This window comes from Triticum dicoccoides, chromosome 2A, assembly GCF_002162155.2.
Source record: "Triticum dicoccoides isolate Atlit2015 ecotype Zavitan chromosome 2A, WEW_v2.0, whole genome shotgun sequence".
Taxonomy (NCBI): domain Eukaryota; kingdom Viridiplantae; phylum Streptophyta; class Magnoliopsida; order Poales; family Poaceae; genus Triticum; species Triticum dicoccoides.
This window is the reverse complement of record NC_041382.1, coordinates 58,080,552-58,088,069: the sequence shown is the minus strand read 5'-3', so window position 1 is coordinate 58,088,069 and position 7,518 is coordinate 58,080,552.

The window sequence follows — 7,518 nt, the reverse complement described above, 5'->3', positions numbered from 1 at the left end:
GGGGGTGACCCGGAGCAGAGGTGAAGCGGCCGCAGACATGGAGCAGGACGGCTCACTGCGCGGGGCAGCGCTCAATGCAAGGAAACACAGAGGCGCGGGGCGGCCCTCCAGCAGCGGCTCAACGCAGGGCGACTTGGTCCGGCTCACCGCCCACTCCGGCAGTGAGGCGGAGGAGGCCATGGAGGCGTCTCTGGTAGGTGGAAGTGAGCGGCGGCTCAGCAGCAGACGGTGGCGACTTCGAAGCAGGCAGATGCGATGGAAAAAACCCAGAGGCAGGTCACTTGACGATGGCGACTCAGACGGCCGTAGGAGCAGAGTTTCTTGGGAAGCTACCGGTCGGCAAAGGGGCGGCGACTCAGAGAAAAAATGAGGCCGGCGTTGGGCAGTTTGAGGTTCGGGTGGCTTACAAGAAGCACTGTAGGCCGGGGTAACTCAATGCTGCTGGTGGTTAACGACGTCCCCGGCAAGGCAGCTCAGCGCGGTATGGACCGGCGAGGTGAGGCGAGGGGGCAGAGCCGGCACTGGCGGAACCGTGCGAGCATCGGCCTGACGAGGCGCAGCAACACGAGCGTGTGGTGGACGTCGAAGCGTATGGAGCCAAGGCGGCTCAGAGGCGTACCAACGACGACTTGGAGCGGAGCACAGTGGCTGGCTCAGTGAAGCGCGGGGCAGCCGGTGCTACCTCTTGAGCATGCGTTGGTTTTCTCTTGAAGAGGAAAGGGTGATGCAGCAAAGTAGCGTAAGTATTTCCCTCAGTTTTTGAGAACCAAGGTATCAATCTAGTAGGAGATAACATGCAAGTCACCTAGTACCTGCACAAACAATCAAGAACCTTGCAACCAACGCGATAAAGGGGTTGTCAATCCCTTCACGGTCACTCGCAAAAGTGAGATCTGATAAAGATAGTAAAGTAAATATTTTTGGTATTTTTGTTGTATAGATTGGAAATTAAAGATTGCAAAATAAAAGAACGGCGACAGAAATTGGCAAGTTAACGGGAAACTAATATGAAGTAAAATAGAAGATTATATGATGGAAAATAGACTCGGGGGCCATAGGTTTCACTAGTGGCTTCTCTCAAGATAGCATGTATTACGGTGGGTGAACAAATTACTGCCGAGCAATTGATAGAAAAATGCATAGTTATGAGAATATCTAGGCAATGATCATGAACATAGGCATCACGTCTGTGTCAAGTAGACCGAAACGATTCTGCATCTACTACTATTACTCCACACATCGACCGCTATCCAGCATGCATCTAGAGTATTAAGTTCATAAGAATAGAGTAACACATTAAGCAAGATGACATGATGTAGAGGGATAAACTAAAGCAATATGATGTAAACCCCATCTTTTTATCCTCGATGGCAACAATACTATACGTGCCTTGCTGCCCCTGCTGTCACTGGGAAAGGACACCGCAAGATTGAATCCAAAGCTAGCACTTCTCCTATTCCAAGAAAGATCAATTTAGTAGGCCAAACTAAACCTATAATTCGAAGAGACTTGCAAAGATATCAAATCATGCATATAAGAATTCAGAGAAGAACCAAATATTATTCATAGATAGACTTGATCATAAGTCCACAATTCATCGGATCTCGGCAAACACACCGCAAAAAGGTATTACATCGAATAGATCTCCAAGAACATCAAGGAGAACTTTGTATTGAGAATCAAAGACGGAGAGGAAGCCATCTAGCTAATAACTATGGACCCAAAGGTCTGTGGTAAACTACTCACACATCATCGAAGAGGCTATTGTGTTGATGTAGAAGCCCTCCGTGATCGATTCCCCCTCCGGCGGAGCGCCAGAAAAGGCCCCAAGATGGGATCTCATGGGTATAGAAGGTTGCGGCGGTGGAAAAGTGGTTCCGTGGCTCTCCCTGGTGTTTTTAGTGTATAAGAGTATATATAGGCGGAAGAAATAGGTCGGTGGAGCTCTATGGGCCCACGAGGGTGGGGGCGCGCCCTCCTGCCTCGTGACCGCCTTGCGGAGTTCCAGACTTCAACTCCAAGTCTTCTGGATTGCGTTTGTTCCAAGAAAGATCATCGGGAAGGTTTCATTCCGTTTGGATTCCGTTTGTTATTCCTTTTCTTCAAAACACTGAAATAGGCAAAAAAAACAGAAACTGGCACTGGGCCTTCGGTTAATAGGTTAGTCCCAAAAATAATATAAAAGAGCATATTAAAGCCCATTAAACATCCAAAACAGATAATATAATAGCATGGAACAATCAAAAATTATAGATACATTGGACACGTATCAAGCATCCCCAAGATTAATTCCTGCTCGTCCTCAAGTAGGTAAATGATAAAAAGAGAATTTTGATGTGGAATGCTACCTAACATAATTATCAATGTAATTTTCTTTATTGTGGCATGAATGTTCAGATCTGAAAGATTCAAGACAAAAGTTTAATATTGACATGAGAATAATAATACTTCAAGCATATTAAGAAAGTAATCATTTCTTCTCAAAATAACATGGCCAAAGAAAGTGCATCCCTACAAAATCATATAGTTTGGCTATGCTCCATCTTCGTCACACAAAATACTCCAATCATGCACAACCCCGGTTTCAGCCAAGCAATTGTTTCATACTTTAGTATTTTCAAACTTTTTAACTTTCACGCAATACATGAGCGTGAGCCATGGACATAGCACTATAGGTGGAATAGAATGGTGGTTTTGGAGAAGACAAAAGGAGGAAGATGGTCTCACATCAACTATGCATATTAATGGGCTATGGAGATGCCCATCAATAGATATCAATGTGAGTGAGTAGGGATTGCCATGCAACGGATGCACTAGAGCTATAAATGTATGAAAGATCAACAAAATAAACTAAGTAGGTGTGCATCCAACTTGCTTGCTCACGAAGACCTAAGGCATTTGAGGAAGTCCATTGTTGGAATATACAAGCCAAGTTCTATGACAAAAATTCCCACTAGTATATGAAAGTGACAAAATAAGAGACTCTCTATAATGAAGATCATGGTGCTACTTTGGAGCACAAGTGTGGAAAAAAGGATAGTAGCATTGTCCCTTCTCTCTTTTTCTCTCATTTTTTTAGAGACTCCCCTTTTTTGGAGACTCTTTCTCTTTTCTCTTTTTTTATTTCCTCACACGGGACAATACTCTAATAATGAAGATCATCACAGTTCTATTTATTTACAACTCGAGAATTACAACTCAATATCTAGAACAAGATATGACTCTATATGAATGCCTCCAGCGGTGTACCGGGATGTGCAATGAATCAAGAGTGGCATGTATGAAAACATTATGAATGGTGGCCTTGCCACAAATACGATGTCAACTACATGATCATGCAAAGCAATATGACAATGATGGAACGTGTCATAATAAATGGAACGGAGGAAAGTTGCATGGCAATATATCTCGGAATGACTATGGAAATGCCATAATAGGTAGGTATGGTGGCTGTTTTGAGGAAGGTATATGGTGGGTGTATGGTACCGGCGAATGTTGCGCGGTACTAGAGAGGCTAGCAATAGTGGAAGGGTGAGAGTGCGTATAATCCATGGACTCAACATTAGTCATAAACAACTCACATACTTATTGCAAAAATCTACAGATCATCAAAACAAAGTACTACACACATGCTCCTAGGGGAAGGGTTGGTAGGATTTAACCATAGCGCGATCCTGACCTCCACACATAAGGAAGACAATCAAAGAATAAGTCATGCTTTAAATTTGTTACACAACGGTTACCATACGTGCATGCTACGGGACTTGCAAACCTCAACACAAGTATTTCTCAAATTCACAATTATTCTACTAGCATGACTCTAATATCACCATCCTCATATCTCAAAACAATCATCAAGCATCAACCTTCTCATAGTATTCAATGCACTTTATATGAAAGTTTTTATTATACCCATCTTGGATGCCCATCATATTAGGACTAGTTTTATAACCAAAGCAAATTACCATGCTGTTCTAAAAGACTCTCAAAAAAATATAAGTGAACCATGAGAGATCAATAATTTCTATAAAATAAAACCACCACCGTGCTCTACAAAGATATAAGTGAAGTACTAGAGCAAAATTATCTAGATCAAAAGATATAAGTGAAGCACATAGAGTATTCTAATAAATTCTGATTCATGTGTGTCTCTCCCAAAATGTGTGTACAGCAAGTATGATTGTGGTAAACTAAAAGCAAAGACTCAAATCATACAAGACGCTCCAAGCAAAACACATATCATGTGGTGAATAAAAATATAGCATGAAGTAAAGTTAGGCTTTTGGTTGTTGTCGGTGTCAAAACCGGCGGATCTTGGGTAGGGGGTCCCGAACTGTGCGTCTAAGGCGGATGGTAACAGGAGGCGGGGGACACGATGTTTACCCAGGTTCGGGCCCTATCGATGGAGGTAATACCCTACTTCCTGCTTGATTGATCTTGATGATATGAGTATTAGAAGAGTTGATCTACCACGAGATCGGAGAGGCTAAACCCTAGAAGCTAGCCTATGGTATGATTGTTGTTGTCCTACAGACTAAACCCTCCGGTTTATATAGACACCGGAGAGGGCTAGGGTTACATAGAGTCGGTTACAAGGGAGGAGATCTACATATCTGAATTGCCAAGCTTGCCTTCCACGCCAAGGAGAGTCCCATCCGGACACGGGACGGAGTCTTCAATCTTGTATCATCATAGTCCAACAGTTTGGCCAAAGGATATAGTCCGGTTGTCCGAGGACCCCCTAATCTAGGACTCCCTCAGTAGCCCCTGAACCAGGCTTCAATGACAATGAGTCCGGCACGCAGATTGTCTTCGGCATTGCAAGGGGGGTTCCTCCTCCGAATAGTCCATAGAAGATTTTGAACACAAGGATCGTGTATGGCTCTGCAAAATAAATTCCACATACCACCGTAGAGAGTATAATATTTCCACAAATCTAATCTGCTGACACATTTCGTGGCATGACATCACGCCACGGCCCGGTCATTATTCGAACCATTTTTCTCAACCAGCAACTGCACATATTGCGAGGCGGTTTCGTTGGCACGTCTTGTCGAAGCAGAGATCATGTCCCCTTATCATGGGATTCTCATCAATATGGGTGTGGGTAACCCAACCGCGCCATCAATTACGGCGCTTGGGGAATAAGCGAGTTTACCAGGCGGGTGGGGAGGCGCATTGTTTCTTCCGCCCTTATAAAGGGATAAGGATTCCTCTTTTTACCCACGCCTTCTTCCTCCTTGCTCATCCATTCTTGCACACTCTCGAGCTCCAGCGCCCAAGTTCGCACTTTCTCCTCACAACCACTCCAAGCATGTCCGGAGCGGGAGGCAAGTGGATGGTATCCTCCGTTACGAAGGAGGACATTAAGAAGCTCCGGGGAGCCAGATACCTAGCCGCAGATATTGCGCACCGGCTACCAGACGCGGGGCAGATCGTTCCTACTCCAGAACCCCATGAGAGGGTGGTATTTCTTACCCACTTCGTCCGCGGACTGGGATTTCCTCTCCACCCATTTGTCCACGGGCTCATATTTTACTATGGGCTGGATTTCCATGATCTGGCCCCCAACTTCATCCTCAACATCTCGGCGTTTATCGTTGTGTGCGAGGCCTTCCTTTGCATCAAGCACCACTTCGGCCTATGGCTGAAGACCTTCAACGTGAAGCCAAAGGTGATAGTCGGTCAGCAGGCGGAGTGCGAAGGCGCCTGATACGTCTCCAATGTATCCATAATTTTTGATTGCTCCATGCTATATTATCTACTATTTTGGACCATATTGGGCTTTATTTTCCAATTTTATATTATTTTTGGGACTAACCTATTAACCGGAGGCCCAGCCCAGAAGTGTTGTTTTTTTGCCTATTTCAGTGTTTCGAAGAAACGGAATATCAAACGGAGTCCAAACGGAATGAAACCTTCGGGAACGTTATTTTCTCACCAAACATGATCCAGGAGACTTGGGCCCCACATCAAGAAAGAAGGGAGGCGGCCACGAGGGTGGGGGGCGTGCCCACCCCCCCTAGGGCGCGCCCCCTGCCTCGTGGGCCCCCCTTTGCTCCACCGACGTACTTCCTCCTATATATACCTACGTACCCCCAAATGATCAGATACGGAGCCAAAAACCTAATTCCACCGCCGCAACTTTCCGTATCCACGAGATCCCATCTTGGGGCCTGTTCTGGAGCTCCGCCGAAAGGGGAATCCACCATGGAGGGCTTCGACATCATCACCATAGCCCCTCCGATGAAGTGTGAGTAGTTTACTTCATACCTTCGATTCCATAGTTAGTAGCTAGATGGCTTCTTCTCACTTTTTGGATCTCAATACAATGTTCTCTCCCTCTCTCGTGGAGATCTATTCGATGTAATGTTCTTTTTGCGGTGTGTTTGTTGAGACCGATGAATTGTGGGTTTATGATCAAGATTATCTATGAACAATATTTGAATCTTCTCTGAATTCTTTTATGTATGATTGGTTATCTTTGCAAGTCTCTTCGAATTATCAGTTTGGTTTGGCCTACTAGATTGGTTTTTCTTGCAATGGGAGAAGTGCTTAGCTTTGGGTTCAATCTTGTGGTGTCCTTTCCCAGTGACAGTAGGGGCAGCAAGGCGCATATTGTATTGTTGCCATCGAGGATAACAAGATGGGGTTTTTATCATATTGCATGAATTTATCCCTCTACATCATGTCATCTTGCTTAAGGCGTTACTCTGTTTTCTTGAACTTAATACTCTAGATGCATGCTGGATAGCGGTCGATGAGTGGAGTAATAGTAGTAGATGCAGGCAGGAGTCGGTCTACTTGTCTCGGACGTGATGCCTATATACATGATCATACCTAGATATTCTCATAACTATGCTCAATTCTGTCAATTGCTCAACAGTAATTTGTTCACCCACCGTAGAATACTTATGCTCTTGAGAGAAGCCACTAGTAAAACCTATTGCCCCGGGGTCTATCTCTATCATATTAATCTTCCTACGCTTTATTATCGCTTTGCTTTTTTACTTTGCATCTTTATACCAAAAATACCAAAAATATTATCTATCATCTCTATCAGATCTCACTCTCGTAAGTGACCGTGAAGGGATTGACAACCCCTATTCGCGTTGGTTGCGAGGAGTTATTTGCTTTGTGTAGGTACGAGGGACTCGCGCGTAGCCTCCTACTGGATTGATACCTTGGTTCTCAAAAACTGAGGGAAATACTTACGCTGCTTTGCACCGTCCTTTCCTCTTCGGGGAAATCCAACACAATGCTCAAGAGGTAGCAAGAAGAATTTCTGGCGCCGTTGCCGACGAGTCTACGCAAAAGTCAACATACCAAGTACCCATCACAATCCCTTATCTCTCGCATTACATTATTTGCCATTTGCCACTATTTTTCCTCTCCCCCACTTCACCCTTGCCGTTTTATTCGCCCTCTCTTTGCCTTTTTCTCGCTTGCCTTTTTGTTTGCTCGTGTGTTGTATTGCTTGTCTGTCATGATGACTCAAGATAATACCAAATTGTGTGA